This window comes from Lonchura striata, chromosome 13, assembly GCF_050655825.1.
Source record: "Lonchura striata isolate lonStrDom1 chromosome 13, ASM5065582v1, whole genome shotgun sequence".
Lineage (NCBI taxonomy): Eukaryota > Metazoa > Chordata > Aves > Passeriformes > Estrildidae > Lonchura > Lonchura striata.
Window position 1 is genome coordinate 8,758,947 of NC_140715.1, and position 21,866 is coordinate 8,780,812.

Sequence of the window (21,866 nt, forward strand, 5' to 3'; positions counted from 1 at the left end):
CCCCTTGCAATGTCTCTGAGTTCATGCTGGGTACATTCCAGACCCATAAGAAAACCACTCTATGTTCACACAGCTGTTGTCAAACTCAATAACCACTATTCTGCTTCAAATTGTTTTGGAGAAAAGAGAAGGTAGCATTCATGAAGAGCAAATAAAATACAATGAATTGTGGCACTGTTCAGAGCAGGAATAGCAAACACAGGCTGCACAGTCAGGCCACATTTGCCTTGTAATGTCAGCTCTTCACAGCTCTGGTCTGTAAAGCTCTAACTGAATGTACTGCTGCCTACTGCAGGTGGAGGAAACTCTTTGCATAGGATGGAAAAGATGCTGAATCCAAAAATTCCCTTACAACCAGGCATTGCATCCTGCTAATTCAGAGTGAACCTGCAGGAAGTTCCCAAATTTTTATCTCCAACCTTTGTAAATCCAGAGATTTCTTTATTAAATACACTCTCTTTTAGTCATCCATAGACAACCTTTTGCAAGCACCAAGGCAGAATTTACTAAGCTGTAGCAGGCAGTAAAATGGAAGGCAATGTGAACCCAGGATGTTTTGAGAATAAAATACTTTGAATTGCTGGTGTGGACAGTGAAAAGAGAAGTGCCTTCCAATGAGGTTTGAAGCGGCATTTTTCCTAAAAATAACAAAAGTAAAAGTGAAGAAGATATTGTGTTGCATTAGGGGCTGCCTTACATTGTTTAGATACCTCAGAAGCCTTGGAAAGTCCACTGCAAAAAGACCAAACACAAAGATGGGGGCTCAGAGAGAAGGACGTGGGAAGATGTAAAACATGATGCAAAATAGGCATTCCTCAGATGAGCTGCTCAGCTCCTTACGACTGATAGGAATTGTAGTTTAAGTACAGCAGCACGAATCTTGCTGTAATAATGGTTACTACTCATAGAGCCTCCTGTTGAGCCCAAGAAGAAAAGCTCCTCCCTGCCTGGTTTGATGGCTGCCCTTCATGCCCCCTTGGCATATATGTAGTGCACAATTGAATATTCACAAATAAGAATCATTTAATGGGCTTTCCTCCTTTCCTTTCAAATGTAGCTTTATGACTGTATTTTTCACAAAACCTCTCCAAGGATCTCTGGCAGAGATTGTAACCTTTTCTAGCCATCACCTCCACTGCTGGTTGTCTTTGTCTCCAATAATGCTAGCTAAGAACACTGGCAGTGGCTGGTAGACACCACTGCAGCCAACTGAAATAACTCTTCCCATTTGGCCAGCAGGCACATTTTAGTTGTGTTCCTCTTAGACCGTTGTTTTGCAGTTTGGTGACATATTGTAGGGGTCAGCATGAGGAAAAACATACATCAATCTTTCACATTTAGCCTTACAAACTGCTCAGCTTTCTGCAACCTCTTCTCAAGAGAACTATGCCACTTGGCAGCTTTGGTTGGTTTTGTCCCTGTTATGAATGGAAATGGCCACAGCATCACCCCTGCTTTGAAATTCCCTAGAGCGCTTATGTTTTTTGTTACAGGGCTTGCAGAGTTAGGTGTAATCACAACACTAAATGCTACAGGGTGACAATTTGCCCCTCAAATCTTTTTCTCTGGGAGCAGGAAGGTTTTGAACAGCCAGATGCCGTGGTTGCAAGTGTGGGAGGATGATGGCAGTTTCTATTCTCACAGACCTCCAGTGTCATATGGCATTTAGCACTACAGTGTTTGTTAAGCCTTTCACTAGTTGCTTTCTACATATTTGCATAAACACTTCAAAATTGCAAAACAGCACTGTTTGCCTTGTTTTTCTCCACATGTTTCTCCTATATCTCCTATATCCTCTTTTTGTCATTGTTTTGGCCTTCAGAATTTTTGATTTTTCATGTCTAAGTTAATCAAAATCACTGAAAACTATTCAAGAGCAGTGGTCGATTTTCAGGTCAATTATCATTGTTAATTTGAGATGAAGTTACATACTCCTGAGCTGTGGGAATCCAGGGCTTCCCCCTGGCTGCCCTGGAAGGTCTGGGACCCTGGTAGGGGTCAGGAACCCCCCTGGACAGAGCCCCCAGAGACATTGTCTGTGATCTCTGGCCATGGAAAAGAGTTTTCAATCTCACAGGATGAATTACAAGCTCTGAGTGTTTGATATAAGTAATAATTAAGTGTGGCACGGTGCAAAAGTAAAATTTTAGGATTCTAGATTAGGGGTTCAAAGGGGACAAGATGGTGGAAATTTGGTGTGTTTGGTCCTTTTTCTCCTTCTTCATGCCCTCCATGTTTCACTGTGGTGTTGGCATTGTTCTGTTGGTTCAGGCTGGGGACACACTGTTCAACGTAGGTGACAGATATTGGCACGTTATTGTAAATCCAGCCCAGGGAGTTTCTGGTATTTAATGTTTGTCACATCCCACTGAGGGCAGAGCCCCACACGCTGCCCTGCAGGACAGAGCTGGGCAGGGCAGCAGAACATGTTAGAGATAAACAGAATAAACAACCTGGAAACCAGCACAGACCAATTATGGCTTCTTCTTTGGCAGTGGGGCTGAAAGACAGAGACTTTCTACAACCTCGGAATTATCAATACCTCAGATTCCAACACTGAACAACTTCCATTTTTTCAGAAGACAGTCCAGGGGGCCAGTGCAGCCTTCATCTCTAGGCAGCTTTACACTGCTCTTCATCCCACTAATTTCCATTCTCTTCCACATAGTAACAAACTCTTTACTCTGTCTGACCTCTCTCTGCCCCCTCAGAGGAATTAATTGCAGGCAGTGGGTCAGTGTCCTGTGCTGTTATCAGTCAGTAACAGGTGAAAGGGAACTGCTTGATAAGGATCCTGCATTACTGAGAGTGAGGAACACCTACGTGATTTCCATGGAAGTACAACATCCTGCCTTTAGACCTCTAGGTTCTGTGGAAATCGATCCTTGCAAAACAAATGAAGCCAACCCTTTTCCTCCTGTGGTTGATTCATGTATTTGCAACAGTTTTGTGCCATACAAACGTGCTGGTCTCAAATATTTTTTGTAGAAGATAATGGAGTTTGCTGATAATTTCCTATTATGAAGTCAGAGTGGATCCCTTTCTCATACAGGAATGGTTTTATGGTTAGCTTTTAGGGAAGGGCAATGCAATCTAACTTTAATGATGAAGTACTTCAAAGAACATAGTACTAAATTAAAAGCTTCCTCACAGTTTATGGGAATAATGGGGATAATGCTAAATACAGCCCATTGAGCTGAATATGAGAAACAAATTCATAGCTATTCCTCTATTTTCACTTTCTTCACTTATTTTAGCTAATCTTCTCAGACTTCAGTTCAATTTCCAGCAATAATGCTTTTTGTATGTGCTTGTACTTACTAATATTGCTTTTTTTTTACATCAGAATGCCATTCTGCCATATCTTGATCTATGTGTTGAGATTATTTATATTCATTTGCAGTACCATTTTGGGTCTGACTAGGTTGGCTTGATTTTATTATTATTATATATTTTGAAATGTGGAAGTAATTTATTCATTTGCAAATTCTGAAAATTATTTCAGTAGTGCAGTTCTTACTTGAGAACAGCATGTATAGAAATAGACTGGAATAAAAAAATACACATTTTATGGTTTAAACTGTACAATGAATGCAAGTCATCTGCTTTTAATATTGGAAATCAATGCTTGGCACTTACTCTTGAAAACGATTCATGTATTTTACTGAAAAAAGATCTGGAGACTTTCTAACACATTGTGAAAATTTAATAACGCTTGTTCTTATTGTTGGTTTCCAGGTATTATAACATTAATCTTTAAGCCATAGAACAACTATATTTTTATATTACACCTCTTCAAATGTCTGGCCGATGTAAGTGAAAAACCTTGGATTTAAACCTTGGTGTGCTCAGAGGCAGATGTGGCTTCTTTGCCCATTGAACATTAGTGTTAAGAAACCAAAGCTTATAGTAATCTTGTTATGGGGCTAAAAAGGAATTTCTGAGGACTGGCAGTCTGGGTATGCTTTTAAGAATCCATCAGTTAGGTTTTTTGGACATCCTGCACCTCGTTCATGAAAGTGATTCTGTGCAGGCAGATAAAGAGACAGCAGCAGAGGTCACCCAAACTTTTAGATATAGTTTTGAAAGAAGCTTTAAACTATAGAAAGAAAGGGATGAGAAAGAGAAAGCACTTCCTGGGAAAAAAATCGCAAAAAAAGAAGTTGTTTAGAAAAAGGCAGCCTCATCCTTGAGGTCTTCTGTAGACGATGTAGTTTTCTGTAGACATAGCTCTTTTCCTTAAATTGGATAGTGGCAGTTCTGGTTTTTGCACTTTCCCTCCCTCTCAGACTCAGTAAAATTCCTCTGCACTGGCAGCCTTCAGAATGAGCGGTGTTCAGGAGACAGCTGAAAGCAGTGGCAGATATTTTTCAATATTATATCACTTTAATATTTCTGGTTTTCTGTTTGCTTCCTGCTTTCAGCACCCTTTTACAATGTGGGGAGCTCTTAGCCCATGTCTCAATGTTTATTTCTTCTATGTCTTGAGCAGTGTCTTTCTTGGCTACATAAACAATTTAACTTCAACTTTCACCTGATTTAAAGCAGTGGTTTGAACCCTGCACTTTTAAACTATTTGATGTCTACATAATGGAAACACCTTCTGCTATAATAGATGACCAGTCCTGGGAGATTATTAAAATGCTGGAGTCAAATTTTGCACTTAGGTATAGTTTACCCCTATGTCCATGATATGTTGGAAAACTGTCCTAGCAGAGTTACAGTTCCTTGTTGACAAAAAGATCTTTTGGTAACAAAAAATGACAATAACTCTGCAAAGCAAAAGGACTTGTGCTGAAAAAGAGCTAGAAAAATAGTAACAGCAGAAATTCTGGCAACAGAATTATTCTGGTGACTCAGGAGTATTAATTAATTTTTTGCCATGCAAAAAAAATTTTATGTCATTAAAATTTCCTTAAGTGGAGCACAGTACTTTATTTCTATATTGGTATTACACATCTACTCCAATGTAAGAAAAGTTTTACTTAGTTCAAGGAAATCCTTAGAAAAATGAGTAGCATGGCTCTTCTTTATGATGACATTTAATTTGTGGGAGATAGCATGGGGCCTGACAGTATAAAATGAGCTTGCAGTATGGGAATGTTCAGATTCTGGATGACCTTCATTTGCAGAAGCAAATCATTCCCTAACTTGTGTTATTCATTGTTTTCCCCTGCTTAGTGGACGATCTCAAATGTTAACTGCATGTAGCCTGCTGCTTTGGAGACCTGTAGGGTCTGCTGAACATCAAACAAATCCTCATGGGTTTCTTTAACTGTATCAAAAATCACTTTGTATTCCTCTCCATTGCAGCATCTGCAAATTACTTAGTGTAAAATATTTCCTTATGAATGACTTATAATATGACCTGCTATTTCTGTTTCCCCCCATGCTTATACCCTGAATTTTAGTTTCATGGGGGGTCAGTGACGTTTTGAAGCTTGTTGTGACAGTCCCGGTGGACGGCAGAGGTCTGGGCTTCTGCCCATCTAAAGACTTCTGTGAGAATAAGAATTTATTATTTATAAAATGTTCCTGGTTTCCAAAAGACTACCAGCTGGTAGAACAGCATTAATAATAGGCACACATCTTTTTCCTCTGGCCCTCACTCCTGCACAAAAGGACAGGTCCCTCAGAGACTCTCACACTGCTGCTCCCTGCAGAGGCAGCTCCGTGCCTCAGCCACAGCACTGCTGCTCTGCAGTGAGGGTGGAAACACTTCCTGCAGGGAGTTTTCCTTTGGCCTCCATTCCCAAAATGTGTCACACATGCATCCAACCTCTCTGCTGCATATTCTGGGCATAGTAGTTGTGTGGTCTTAAAACTACATTTTGTGACACTTAAAACATTGACGAAAATTCAGAGTGATTGCTTTGTTTATATTGTATTATATTATGCAATCTCTCCAAAATGTTATAAAAATATGGGTCTAGAAGCCATCTCAAAAGGAATGCCCACTTTTGAACCCTGATCTGAGTGAAAGTGGTGCATTCAGGTCACAATCCATTTTATACTGAGTTCTTCTAGCCTTTTTTTTACTAATATCCTTATTATATTTATTAGACTGTGCTTATTTACACATGAATATATGAAACCCCTAACTTTGCCTTTTTTCAGTAGACCAGTGACCCTAGACACAATTAAATCTATTTCATATAGTTTATACTTGTCAAATTCATGTCAGCTGCATTTTTTATTCCTTCATTGTTTCTCTTTGTCTCAAAAGTTATTGTTATATTTGTTAGCACATTTCAGATATTGCAGCTGGGATAACTGATGACCAATGTCGAGGAGCCTGCTATTTTTCTCTTCAGGATAAACATTATATCTGACATTTTGTGGCCTTCTGAGCCATCCCACATTCCATATCTATCATCTTGGAAGGTGCAAAGATTGTTTTGATAGTCTCTTATGTACTCTATACTGACATTCATGTCATGTTGATCAGGTGACTATTTATATGTTTTATAAATATTCTTTAGCTGGTTTTTTCCCTGTACTACTCTAATGTCTTAAAATTCAAGTCAGCTTGGTCTCTTCAATAAGGAGTTATGTATGTAAACAGCGAAATTAAGCAACCTTTATGTTACAAATTAGTGGGCTGGTAGAAAAACATCACATTGTTCTTTTTTTTTTTTAAGATATTAAATGCTTTATGTCTGTATATAAAATAAATAAATCATACCTTGTTGCAAAATGGGTTAACACCTTTTAGCATGGTCTTTGTCTGCACCAACCAAAATTTGGTGGACAAGACTTTGGTCCACAAATACTCAGACATTCTCAGACTGCCAGAAATTGTATTAGAAGAAGTAATCACCAGAAGATTCCTCCATGGTGGAGAATGGGAGCACTGGCTCCTCGCTGAGATCAGGGAGGACTGCTTAGCTGCACTTCACGTGCTGCGTTGCACCGACAGGTAATGATTCAGGAATCAAAACATTTTATTATTACTGAGTAGTCTGTGATATTTAGTTGAGACTAAGTTCCTAGACCCAGCCTCTGATTTACAGATCCTTTCTACTTAGCATTTTGGTTTAGTAAAACATTTGGCATACTGTAAATGTGCGTTATTTACTGAGCAGCAGTTGTTGCGTCTTGGCATGGTGACATTTCCATGCATATGTTTTGCTTCTCCTGCCCTGTTTGTGTGCCACTTACAGCAGCCACTTTTGCCACAAACTATTATTGGTGAACAACTCAAAAAGGCAGAGGGAAGAGATTATACTGATGATGTGCAATTAAAAGGAAAAAGTACCATTTCTACATCTCCCACAATTAGGGGTTTTTGTGCTATCTAGAGCAGCTGCATCGTGAGAGGTCTCGGAGCATTTTGCATATATTTTCTGACAGTTTATGCATTTTCCAAGACATAAAAATCACTGAACATTGACTCCTTAGCATAACAGACATTTAGCAGACTTTTTTCTACAGATTTGTTTTCTGCAATGCAGTGTATTTTGGAGTTGATGTATGAAGTGTTTAGGAAGACAGATTATTTCTTATGAATTATCCTGTCTCAACAATGCCAAAAAGAGAAGAAAATGAGCCTTTTATTCCACAAATAAGCTGAACACATATGTCATCGATGCCATAAAGAGAATAAGTGAACTCAGAACAACATACATCTTTATTTTGTTTACTTAAGATAATAATTTAGAACTTCTAAGTTAAAGAGGTTTTCTTACAACTGTTTTCCAGATTAATGTTATAAGATTTTATGTGTGTAGGTTTTTACATTTTTTTTAATTCTGTTTTTTACATATTTTTAGTTAACACAAACTGTATTATCACCTAAATGTTCTCCTTTTTTTGTTTTGCTTGCTTCTTGTTGTTATTTTTTATTTGTATATCAAGGCTCTAGAAGTACTTTGATCAAATTTCCCCAGCTATTTTTGAGTTCAAAGAAGGTTAATACATTTTCTTTCTTTAGAAGATTATTTTCCACTTTTTACTCTGAGATGACTCCTGAATGCTTCAATTTTCATGGAATGTGTGATCCAGCCGTTGATGGGATAAAGCTGAGAGAATTTGGAGCTGGATCTACACATGCTGTGGATTCTGCCAAGAAAGCCAATTTGCTTCTGAGAACATCTAATGCCTTTGAAATCCAAGTTTGCTAGGACTCTACTTTCTTTTTTCATGGGCAGATATTGAGTGTACATTTTTCCATGCAGGTATTGTGATCAAGAGTATCTTGTAAGAACAATATGAGGAATTTCTACCATCCCCTTTGGGCTCTTGGGTCATGCAGGAAATGGGGGGCAGATCTTGGATGGGAAATATAGGCTAATCAGTGCCACATGAATATAATAATTTTCTGTTATAAATTAGATCTGAGATGTACATGGGTTTTCCCACTAGGTACCAGTGTGGATGTGCACACTCAGCTGTGTGCTGGGTTTTTCTCACAGCTGGCACACCCAGCTGAGAAACAGTGATGGCAATTGTGAGTTTACAAGCAGATTCAGGTCTGCTGGAATAAATGCATGTTGTTGGTAGATTTTCCTTTACCAGTACAGTGTTAGGATTTCTTTATTCTTTGTGCTGCTGCCATTGTTCAGTTTGGTTGGAGTTTTTTGCCCCTGTGCTTTCAAGGATTCTCTTACAGCTGCTGCAGTATATGCTGCAAGGAGGCTGAAGTGCTTAGGCTGCAGTAAAGCCCAGATTTGCATCTCTCTCACTTTTGAGCAAGTGAGTTCCAGAAAAGTAGGTGGAATAATACATGAAAATAGTTATAGAAAGCAGAATCAGCACTAATCAGCTGAGGTGTATTAAGAGATTATGGGTCAGTACTCCAAGGGTGGATCAGTGGCATTGCATTAAAGATAATGAATCTACTGTGAGTTGGGCTGGCTGAAGTTTTGGCTCTAGGTCACACAAAAATTTGATATATAGGTATTCTGCCTGAAGAATTTACACTGCTTTGAAGCTTTATACTGTGAAGGATTTTAGGTGGTTTATCAGTAAGTACTTTTTAACCATAAATATCTGCAGTGCAATGAAAGTCCATGACTCTTCAAGTATCTAAAGTTGCTTTAATATGCTCCACATTTCAGAAAATTCATTTTACTTGGTTTTTTAGAAAGTGTTCTTTTTTGAAAGCAGAAGAATGTGAGTGAGAGAAAACTTGTCAAGATTATGGCAATTAACAAGTCAAGGTTTCAGTAGTGGTGGTAGTTTGGCAATATTGCACAATATTCTTGTCTATTCCTGCTTTCTTTGTCAGTTCTGACACTAACATGAAAGATACTATGCAAGTCATGCTATACAAACTTAAATAGCCTCTAATAGCATAATTTGGTTAATAATTTGTTTATTTAGGAAAAAAAAAGGGAGAATTCTGTGAAACCTCATAATTGATTGATTTTGAAGCTATAGCAGAATTTTAAATACCACCAGACTAATCCCTGTATGTTTTTTTTAGGAAAGCATAGATTCACCAGATTGTTTAAGTGTATGTATTATTTTGTGAGAATATTTCAAAAGAGAATTTAGAACACTTTATATGTGGCTGGTCCAGATAGTGTTGTGTTTTTATGGTTGTCTCCAAAAATGACAGTAAAGAATATAGCCGCAGTGGGGCCAGGGCGAGGCTATGAAAAATTGTGGGATCTGTTAAACATTGACAGCCTTTACACAGGCTATATTTATATTATTTTCATTTACAATATAATATATTTATATTATTTTCATTTCTACTAGTCTGCTTAACCTCTATGGAAAGTGTGAGCAGAAGAGAGGGGCAAAGCAGGATGGACTCCATCTTAGTCAGAAAACATCATTTGCTAAACAAGCTTTGACAGCCATAAAATCTTCTGAGATGGAGAAGGTACAGACAAATGGTGGTTTGAATATTATGTAAGGAAGGATTTCTCCTTCTATCCCTAGTCTTTGTCAATATATTTTCTGGAGTACTGTCTAGTGAAACTCCAATGCACCCAGTGCAGCACACGGGGAGGATTTGACTCTGTCCAGAGACCAAGAGGAACATGCATGGGACATGTGCTGCAGGAAGGGGACAGCCCTGCTTCCCTGGGCCAGGGAGTCTCAGGAGTCTCCAGTGCTCTGTCAGTCAGACCAGCCATGAGATGTTGTCACTGGGTGGAACACAGACCACCTTGATTTGTGTCTTTCTGCTCTCCAGGATGGTGAAGTTTCTGACTGCAACTTCTGTTTTTACGGCAGCAGAGGTTCCTGAGTCACACTTACAGATTAATTCCAGAGAGGTTTGGTTTGGGAGCAAAGATTGAATATTGACACCGAGCTCAGTTTCTGCTTGCTCCTGCCTTGCTGAAATTAGGCAGCATTTACTCCAGGGGACTGGCTAGCACAGAGCAGTCTATAAAGCAGAGCACTTTATGGAGGGCCATTAATTATGGCTGCTCGTATTTCCTTTCATCTTGTATAAAGCCATTTTCTTGAGCTAGAACTTAGGCTGGATTTTAAATCTCTTAACCGAAGAACTACTAGCTTTCAATTTTACAACTAAACCCTATAATGCAGTCTGTATCAGAATGCTACTTGCAATGAAATATATGAATCTGTGTTTCACAGAGAGTATCATGGAACAGTTGCTCCATTGTGCAGAGAGAACAGATCTCTTCTTTCTTGTTTGCTAACCATTTCTAATTATATTCATTTCAATGAAATTAATATTAATGGTTCTAGTGTATTTAATAAAGTTTGTTCTTGATTTCTTTTCTCCTTTCAAATTAATTTCTCTTTTCATGTTATTAATTTAAAGAGATTTTGCTTGATGTAAGTTAATTACAATTTTTCCTTTCAGAGGGAAAATATTTTAGATTATAAGTACTATTATTTTAACGAGTATAATGAGGGCATACAACATCCTGAAGATGAGTTTCTTTGTCCTTTTCTGTAAGTGTTGTGGGCAAGCCTCATCTATATTGTAATATTCCAAATCTTCTATCAGCTAAGGTATGAGTTATTAACATATCTGATAAATTTGCATATGCTGATCTGCCATGCACAGGTAATATAGTAATGTCTGCATTAGAGACAGATACAACTTCTTTTTTGGGCTAAGGTTTTTTCAGTTTTTAAGGTAAATGTAAAAATGTCGCTAAATACTAAGGTAAATACAATTACTTTGAATGTCATGGGTGTAAGCAGTAATAAATTTCTTCCATAATATATTTTTTCATATGCAGGATATATCTAAAAATTTCATAAATATATTTCAGCAACAATTTATAATTCCTCAGAGGTCAAACTGATATTTATAGCAGTTTCAACTACTGATACAGAAATAATAAATTCACATGAATGGAGTGAATGTCTTCTTGAAAGACACTTCTGTTTATCACAGGAATACTATGGACATATGGAACACAATATATTAATACAAATGACATGAGTATATACTAAGAAAGTGTCTAGAAATCATCCTAAAAAGTTCTGCCCAAGAAAAAAGGGCTGCTGTGGAAAACAATATTTTCCATTTCTGTATTACGTGATTGCTGACATATTTTCAAAGTATTTGCTCTTCCTTAACATAGTTATTGTACCAAGAAGGACAAAATCAATAGCTTGAACCTGGCAAAATTTCAGAATTGTGAAAATCTTAGAACTGGTTGTACACCAATGTAAATCTACTGTTACTGAGGCTGAGCTTAATTTTATATAACTTCAGAATTTATTAACTACAGGAAGATGATGGAGTTTTTTTGCTGCTTAGTAAGGAGAAACCTTATGCAGTTATTTTACCTGCATATAGCTGTTGGAAAATACAGAGCTATGACACAGATGGGGGGGCAGGGGGGAGGAAAGGAACTATTAAAAGGTGGCTCTATCAAAGCAAATCAGGTGTAGAGAAGGAGGATTTGAGTTTGTTCCAATAGGACTGACCTTAGCTGAGAGTGAGGGTAAGTTCCCCAAATGTGAATAATGCCATTTATTTCAAAGATTAGAATGTTGTGAGCAATCAAAGTATCCCTCAAAACAAATAAAAGGCAGAACACAGAAGCTGGTTGTTTGTTTGTTTGGTTTTAAATTTTTTTTTTTAAGAAAATAGAATGATCTAGATTATTCCAAAGCATCTTTCCTTTTCCTGTGGAATGGAGACCTTTTCTGACACAAACATTTTCTCCTTTGAGAGGTTGAGTCTTCCTGAAATATATAACATATCTCATTCTATTATTGTTGCTGTTACTTTTCTCCCCTTTTTCCAAAAACTGTAGAAAATTATACTTTGATTCATTAAATAGCTGCTTTGTAGCTGCACACTGCAAAAGGATTTTTTTATTAAAATAACTACAAAGTAGCTGAAGTAAATATTCTTTCTTCTTCTAATTTCACTCTGCTGATGGTTCTATTCATGCCATAAAAAATTATATCTAGGTAGCTGCTGTTTACAATTACCCATTAACTTGGAACCCCAAATCTCCTTTTTTAGCAGAAAATAGCTTTCTTCTTTATTTGCACTCATTAGTTTATTTGTTAAAGACAAAGTGAAGACTGCAATAACGGCAGTATAATTAAAAAGTATTTAAGATTTTGCCTTCTTCATAAATGAAGGGGATTGGTCCTTGCTAAGTTCCCAGATTCTTGTGGAATTTTTGAAGGGAAATTTTGCAGGTAATATATTCCCTCCAGTCCCAACACATTTTGTTTGTTTGTTTTCTTTTTAAAATGTTCTTTTAAAAGTTATTCTATTTTCCTACACAGTTTGTTCACATATTTAGACCTATCAGTAATCAGATCAATTGCATGCTAAGATGTGTAAGAAGTAAACTACCTACACAAATAGGGCCACTTGCTCACAGGAGAGCTGTGTTAGAAGAGAAACTGAGGCTCAGCTTGCACAGGGGTCCTGGCGCTGGGGTGAGCTCTGGTGGGGCTGAATCCCGGCCGTGCTGGGCACGTTCCTGCTTCCAACACGCAGGGTGGGAAATGCCACTGTGCCCCTGACTGCTCAGCCCCAGCACGGAGATTGGGGCAGTGCCTAAAACCAGCATGGAGAGAAGCTGAACGTGTTTAAGGAGCTTGTTTCAAGCAGGAGGCCTTGTTAACTCCCCAGCAAGGCTCTGGCTCCCCAGTTCCATCCCAGCTGCAGGGAAAGGCTGAGTTCAAAGGTACAGCTCAAATCCAGCCCTCACCCTGTCATGCATTTTACCCTGAGCTGCAGGGAAAAGTGACTTTTTTGTTTTGGCTGCTCTGTCATTCTGATCTTTTGGGGCTGGTGAGAGTAACTGGGGAAAGACTGTGAAATGACCTTGGAAATGACAGGTGTTGCAATCCTCTTTCAATTAACCTCAACCTTTATCAAAATAAAACAAAATCCACTGTTGCCTTTTAAGTGAGGCTTGAAAAAGGAGTTTTGCAGAGATGCTCCTACTCCCCATAGCATTTATCAGGAGGAAATACTGGTATCCACATCTATTATCTATATAGAATACAGACTCACATCTTCCCTTCCAGGAATAGCCTATATCCAGGATGCTGCTGTTATCATTAATTTACTTCAGACATAATAAGCAGCAGAGAATATACTGACATACAGGTTAAGAAGAACACAGAGCTGATGGATTTAGGCACCTACTTTTTTGCAGTATTATGACAGAATAAATTGATTTTATGGCACAAATTTCCAGTACATTCCATGAGCTTAATTTCTTCTTACAGTACTTCCATACTCCTAGGATAGCTGTACACTGCAGGGCTGGCCTTAAAAGCGTGGCAGCAAGTCTCTCAAATCAGACCCCATACACCAACTCCTGTCACACACTCAGCAGTGCTTTCTCACATCCATGGAGCTGTACCAGAACTGCTTCCTGCTCCAGATCCAGCACTGCAGAGCATGTGGCCAGGGTGGCCTGTGAATGAGGCTGCACAAGTGATAACAGGCTGCAGCTGCTGACTTGGAACTTGGCAGACACAGCTCTGGCTAAAGGAACACCAGCTTACATTCCTCCCACACATCTGATCCAAGGTTTCTTTCAGACAAAGAAGCTCTGCACTGCACATCCCAGGAGCTCATGCCCCACAGAGCTGTGTAGGTGAGACGAGGAGCCATTGCTATCCCAGCCTGTAAGGATTTATCTCTCCCAGTTCCAGGAGTGCTCACGGATGGGTCTTGGTCCCCACACAAAGCCAGGCAACAGATTACAGGGTCAGGACACTTCAGGAATTTCTGGGTGGGGAGGAAGGGGGTGAGATATGCAATCGAGGTAGAAGTAAGATGGGTTAGTGTAGAAAAACCTCAAATTATTTCAGTGCAGAACTGCAGAGGGCAGAGACCAAACATGCATATTACACAGAGGCAGAGATGGGAAGACATTTGAGAGCTACCACTGCCTCTGTTACTTATTCCTGAGTCATCTGGGAGTGCTCAGGTTGTCAGTATGGCTCAAAGCTGGTCCTGGGCTTTTGCCTAAAACCTCAGGCAGCATCCAGTGGCACAGGTTAACAGCAGAATTATGTTAAGATTAGAGGTCTCAGGTGAGAACACCTGATGACAGAGTGTCAAGACCTAAATAAGAGATTGGGTTATCTCTGACTTCACAATATGCATATACACATAGAAAGACTCTTGGTTTGCTCTGCAAATTAATGCTTCAATTGCTAGGAGCATGAAGAGTCAGAGGGCTGAGAAACCTCATGAAAAGTTTAATGCCATTGATCCCATGAGGTTTTATCTGCAGATCTCATGTAGGAGATTTTTGGAAGAGGGGGATGGAAGGAACAATTCAAAGAATAAATACATGGGAGAGCAAAACAAGAGCAGAGGAAATCAGTGATAAGATTTTGTGAACAGATGTGTTGTTATTTAATGTGATTTCATTTCACTGAGGAATGATCAAGAAATTAATCAGATTCACTGCAAAGAAAATTGTCATGAGCAGCTCCAGCACTGACAGAGGTCAATAGGGGTAGTATATGATCAGTGTGGGTTTTAACATCTTGCTGTTCCTGTCTGCAGTAGATAAACAATGCTGAACTGGGCAATAGTACTAGCAACACCAGCTTTTAGTAAAAAAAAAAACTGGTCTATAAATTTTGCTAACCACTATCTTGAAGGTTTAGACTGGTGATAATGCAGGCCTTCAAAGATTAAATAAAAATTTTTGAGAAATCCTCCATACAGGTATAACTATGGGTTTTGCAGGGGAAGAGGAGAGAATAGAGGAGAGAATGAAAAATGTAATTTCACTTCTCTATGATTTTTATTATGTTTCCAGGCATTCCAGTGATTTATAGAAACAGAAACAGTCATCACAAATTGGCAAGAGTACAGGAAGAATAAGCCAATGAAAGATGAAATTAATAGCAGGCATAGATGCTTAAGGGATCAATGATGTATTGATGCTATTTCTTTTTCAATGTCACATGCTGTGCTAGTGTATTAGGCCAGATGATATCTAAAGACAATGACCTATAATCTCACTTCCCTCAATGCCTTGCTAATATTTTACTGAAGGTTTTGTGCTGCATCTTAAGATAGAACTTTTCCAGCTGCAGGAAGAAGGTTCAAAGATGCTTTCTGATGCTTCATACAGAGAAAAAGAGGCTGCTGGTTTAATCATTACTCATAATCCTCTTTAACCAGTCAAGCTCACAGCAGCAGTAAGAGAAAGTGACAGAGACCTTGCCTTGGTGAAGGATTATAATTGTCATATTCTGGTGTATGGCCCCTTCCCATACCTAATAACCTGCACCAGGCAGGGACCACGTGCCATGACACCAGAGAAGGTGCAACAGGTTCCAGTTATTAATGTGCTTGACATTAACGGCTCAGGCTTGCTCTGCTCCTTAATGACAGTTTTCCAGATCATTTTTAGTGCAGGAGACTCCACTCATCTTGTCAAGCCTGATATATTGCTTCTGTTGGATTATTGTGCTTCTTGCCAAAGAACTGTTCCTGGCTTTGGATCCTTTTCCTGTCTAATGGGCTGCATTTGCTGACTGATGCCAGCCCCGTTCAGTCAGCTGGTCTTCTGTCTGATCCTACTCCCCACTTCTGTTGTCAGGTCTTGTTGTTTTTATAATAAATTGCTTTCTTTTCCATTCTGTGTATGATTTTCTCCTTTCTGTTTGTATTTCCTGGCCCTGGGGCCCTCAGATCATTTCTTGCTGCCTGGTTTTGGTGTCTATCACACAGCTGCCCCACAGTTATACTTGCTGGGTTCCCAGTCACTTACGAAGCAAACAGCTGCATGGCCGCCTGTTCCTAAGTTCCAGCTGTCTGATCAGCTGTTCTTGCAGAGTTATCCTTCCCACAGTGTAATCCTATTGTCAGTAGCTGTAGAATCAATTTTTTTTCCTTTTTTTTGCACAGATCTTCTGGATTTGTAATTATATATTTCATTTATCATCTATTTAATCCTTTGAGACTGTTCCAAATATCCGAATATCTCCCTCTTTCTCCTTTCTTGCTTTGTTCATGTTTAATTTCAGTCTGCCTTGATCACACTCCACTTATCCAAGATTCCTTTCTTTCTGATTTCTTATCAGCTGCTCTTTAGCATCTATTTTTACTTTCACAGCTTCTTCTCGTCAAAGATTCTGATGTGTAAGTTGCTATTCCTGCAGCCCCATGTCTACCACCATCCGTTTAATCATCTCTATTGTGTGCTGCTCCTGCTATTCAATCAGCAGTGGTTTTTTTTTTTTTTCCTTTTGTGCAGGCCTTCAATGATCTGATCAGTTCTGTCTGTCATATGATTGCCCCTGGTTATCATTCCTACTGGGTAATCATCACAAGGAATTCTGTTCTTGCTCAGGCTTGGATAATTATCTGCTCATGCCAGTTTTGGTGACTTTCTCAAGCCCTCATAGTAGAGTTACACAGTTCTTAGGAGCACATGCTGCAGTAAGGGCATTGCTGGGCTTTGTGGGGTTGGTATCCTGGGGTTAAATATATAAATGGTTATTCTTAGCTAAAACTTTTACAAATAGATGAGTTTATCTGTGCAAAGGAAATTAAGTTTGTATCCTCTCCCTTCTGTCTGCCGTATTGTTCCCTTTCACATGTTCCTCTGTTTATCTGGTAAATGAGCTCTTAATCAAGAACATGTCCATCAAGTCTATGTTCTTTTTTTCAACTCATCTTTCCTTCTCATTACTTATCCAGCCATCACAGCTAGGCTGATCTCTGTTTCACTGCTGTATTATAATATAAAATAAATGAACAAAATTCAACTGATGTAAATTTTCGTAGTTCACTGACTTCAGTGGACCCTGATAATTAAGACAGCTCAAAGTCTCTGGAGAAGACACATGCTGTGACTAAAGAGCACTGTCTCCTGTTGCTGGATGAGAAAAGCAGATTGATTATCTTTGCTTTCCAGAAGAAGATTAGGAATTAGTCTAGAAAAACAAAAGCACATTGTAGTTTCACTAGGAGCTATAAAAGATATCAGACATGAAGATTGTATTTCACAATGCTGCATAAATCTGTGGAGCCTATCTTTCCTTCCTTGAGGAATTTTTTCCCCAGATAGGTCTCAGGGGGAATGGCCAAGGTCACATTTGGTGCTTTACCTCTCAAGGTGTGACTGCCTGAGTTACAATACTGATTTATTCTTGGAGTGTTTTAATCAAATGCTAAATTTTACCTCAGTTTTTCAGACATAAATCTGTTTTGCCATAACCTCTCTGATCTTGCAGCTCCTTAGGGGTGAAGAAGTCAGAACACTCCCAACCTGGACAAGTATTTAAAGCTATCCATGTAGGAGCAAAATATCTTTTTTTTTTTTTTTCTTGACAATTGTGATACTTCAGGGAAGGAAACTAGGATTAAGAAACTTACATATGTTAAAATTAATTCTTCTGTTGAAGAACTTGGAGGGATGCAAAAAATTAGAGTTAGCAAGTTTTGCAGCAGAAGGGTGGATGAGCCAGCTGCCTAAAGTACCTTCCGGTCTCATCTGATTGCCTTCACACTGAGTAAACTGTGATATGTGAAGTTTTATAGAAAGTTATTAACTTTTCAGGTAGCCTCCCACATGCTTGTATATTTTTCCAAATCTTTCAGATCCATACATTCTGAAAGATTGGAAGAATGTAGAAATTGGTAGAAAGTCAGTTATGCCACACAGTTTAGAATTTGGAGAAATATTTGTACTTAGGTGTTTGGGTTGGGATTATTGTAAAAAAAAAATTTCATTTTAGAACTTAGAAAAACACAATTTTTGACAAAACTATTTTAGACAAAAATTTTAGACAAAATTATCTTATAATTTATTGTAAATATAAAATAGGGTGTTGTGCTATCAGTATCTTTTCATATTAAACAGTAGATAAATTTAATTTTCCTAGTATTCATATAGTCCTTCATGGATCCAAGAGTGTTACCCCATGCTTGTCCTATCATTTGACAGCACTGGCTTTATCTGTGACAACTACAGTAAATATTATATCCACCTACACAGATAGGCTTCAAATCTATGTCTGGTTGCAAAGCAGAGTACAGCCCAAAATCTCCACTGTCTGCACCCATTTCTCTAGGCTGTCTCAGTAGTTTATAGGCACTTCTTGGGTACTTCTGGGGAGTTTTCTTATCAGCTCAGCTCTATCTCACACATCTTAAATCTATGTTTAAGTAATCTGACATTAGGCTATGAAGAATTTATGTAAGGTGTAAGTTGAGGGGTTTTTCAAGTTTAATACATTGCAAAGGCCCTAAAGGTATTTTGCTTATGCTCTCCCTGTACAACTGACAACAAGGAACTCTTTCCTGTACAGTTTGCAGATGTGGAAATAATCTTTTTACTGTACACCCTTGATTTTACAGTTGTGATTTTTATATCTCTTTTGGCAAAGATATATATATATACATTATGTTAAATTTAATGGAATTTGATCCAGCTACAAATGACTGTTCATCCAGAATCTGGTAAAACAACCCAGGTGTTAGAGTGTGACAAAGGACGTAGGTTATTCACTGAACTCTGAAGTCTGTAGTTTCTTGAGGTATCAGAACTAAATGAAGAACCATATTTTCCAGAGTTAAATGTCTTGAAAGCATTTGGAGTTCCAAAAAAAAGACTCACATAAGTGTTTCTGCTCTGACTGTTCCTGAAGACTCTGGTTCTTTCATTCCTTACCTGTGGTTACAGTGGGGAACCCTCTCAGGGGGCTGCTCTCTGCCCACACTGCCAACAGCCTGAGCATGGAATGCATTCTGCACTATACTCAATTATTATAGATACACTATTCTGAACAAACCCCCTTTTTTTTAGTTTCTTATTTTTGTTTCCTTTTTTTTTTTTTTAATTTACCTGGATCTATTCATTTTCCATTAGACTAAAAACCAACAAAACTAATGTAGCAGAGAGATAATATTCAAGACTTCAGGCTGCTCGATTAAGCCTGATCTGAAACTCTAAGCTGATCATTAGAACAATGGATTTTTCCCTTGAATTCCCTCAAATCTTTGAAAGATTGATGGACACCATAGAGCTGGCAATATCTTTTCTAACAAATGCTTAGATATTAATTAAGCAGAGAAGAGGAGCAATTTTTATCTGCTTTTAAGAATATTTTTAAGAAAGTATTTATTGCAGAAGCTGTTCACTAGTATGAAGAAGAATAACATGCTATTTATATTTAATAATCAATTTGCAATTGAATAAAGCAATGAGCCAAATACTGATTTCATTTATTCTGTATGAATAGGAGCAGATACAGTTAAGGCAAGATAATAATCATTAAAAAGGTCTTCATTTTGCATTTTGGAGGAAACATTTTTTGGAATTGCCTTTAAATTTGTAAAACAGTTTCTGATTGGGTTAATATGTCTGTGTTAGACCTAAATCTCTGCTTAATGCCCACAAAAGTCACAGTGGAAAGTAATGCTGAGGATTTATAGAGCTCATTAATAATTACAAATACTTAGTAGGGTAAGAAGGTGAAGAGAACTCCACAGGTTTCTTTTAAGACTCTTCATGCTAAATTCCTTCTTAACAACTGGGAAAAAAAGAAACAACTAACTTATGTTTTCTTCCTTCTCTCTCCTTCTCAGCTAATGCAAAGTGAAGCTGTTAATTAACAGTCAGAGTACAATCTTTAGTTACTGGATTAATTACAGAAGACTTGCTGTGGGTTTTAAATCCTCTTGGGGTATTTTTAAATCTGGTGGGCAGTAAAACTGCCATCTGTTTTGTGAACTGATGGTTAGTTCCTACTGAAATCATTAAAATTTTGAAAACTACACTGACTGATATCAAGGTTCATAAATAAGTGGTGCTTTTTAAAAAGAAAAATTTGCTTGTATTCTACTGTTCACATCCAAAACAACATTCAGAGTTCCTCCCACACATGCCATGGGTAAACAGCTAGTCTGGGAAGAAAAAATGCACAACCCATTTATGCAGATCACATAGAATTTCCAGATAATTAAATAAAAGTTACGGATGTGGATCTTAATGTTACAGAAAATTTCCAGCAAATAAGAATCTTTAAATAACACTGTTTTAAAAAAGTCATCAATTTTCATGTGATGCTAGAAAAGTAATTGATCAGAACTGGCTGCTGCTGCTAACTTGGCTTTCTCTTTAGCCTGGGAAGCTCATCTGCATTCAGCTCTGTGTATAAATAAAACCTGATTTTGTAGGGAATACTGTTGAGCACATATTCACCACAACTGCCCTAAGGGCAAAAAATACCCAAAAGCAGATTAATTGTAAATGACTCAGTCCTCTCTTATTCTGAAATAGATGTCTTTTCATTTGTTGTTAAAGCTCTATTGGATGATGTAGTTTTCCATCTGTACTGCTGGCAGGAATCTGACAGACTTGCAGAGGTCCGAATCATTTCCAGGCAGATTTGCGTGCAGCATTTAATTTAGGATTTTCAATCAATAGAATTGTAAAGATCTGGCTGATGTTTCCTTTAAGTACAATTAGTTCAAACCATGTGCTTGTTGGCTTGGAATTTCATTTCATGCACTTTTTAATGATCTCAATATTCTGCTGCTTTTTTCATCTTAGGACTCTTGCCTCAGCTGCTGGCTGTGTCAAACATTTTGGCATATATCATCTTAGGTAACTGTGTACTAATTATCTACTATGCCAGGCAGGTATTGTTTCTTCCTGAAAATTAAAATTTTGTTTATGGCCCAGGAATAAATTACCTTGTTTTTTTAAGGAACAGAATCTTGTGAAGCTCTCCTAAAGTTGAAACGTGTTATATTTCACAGCTGAGTCATTGCAATTGCCTACTGTATTGCTGTCTGACAGTCAGTCAGAAAAAGAAATTTACATTTTACCCATCAAGAAGCAGAAAAAGCAAAAGGGCAAAAGATAATTCTGTAGTCCTGAGGAGCTATGATCATTTTTTATGTTAATGAGAAATTATGAGGAAAACTGCCTGATATCCTATGGACTGAGCAAATCCAGAGAACTGATTGAAGGCGTAATGGCATGCAGGAATTACAGGAATTTAATCGTTTTATCCTGGTTCAGTATTTTGTGAGATAACAGGAAAAGAGCTTAAGAAAAAAAAAATAGGGTAAGAAAAATAGTAAGGGACACTGAGAAAAGCACAATATTTAGTTCTCTAACCATACCAATTTTTAATATATCCGTTTCTTAAAATATGAAGTGTTTATTTGCATCACACTTGAGAAAGTATGCCTTATGTACTGCGAAAGTACAGGAAGAAAACCAGTCATGAACTGCTCAGTACTGCAGCAGTTACTAAATGGCTGTCTTAGATCTTCAGCCCAATATGTTGTTTTGAGATTCCACTTGCAGGAACAACTCAGAATGCAATGTATCTTTTCTGGTGTGCTGTATTTCAGTAGCATTCCTGCAGTGTGAACAGACTTTGCCACCCTCACCAGAGAGCGAGCTCTGGAGCTGTGTTACACCAGCTGGTGCCCACTGACATGACAGAGAACT

The 21,866-nt window shown here is 38.1% G+C and overlaps 1 long non-coding RNA gene across 1 annotated transcript in view; it reads left to right on the plus strand.

Moving 5' to 3' along the window:
* The first annotated feature begins 5,813 nt into the window (after window positions 1–5,813).
* LOC146766164 (uncharacterized) overlaps window positions 5,814–21,866 on the plus strand; it is a 34,774-nt gene continuing 18,721 nt past the window's right edge. The window contains exon 1 of the long non-coding RNA XR_014958289.1: window positions 5,814–8,966. This is a non-coding gene — a long non-coding RNA (uncharacterized LOC146766164). The remainder of the gene's footprint in view (window positions 8,967–21,866) is intronic.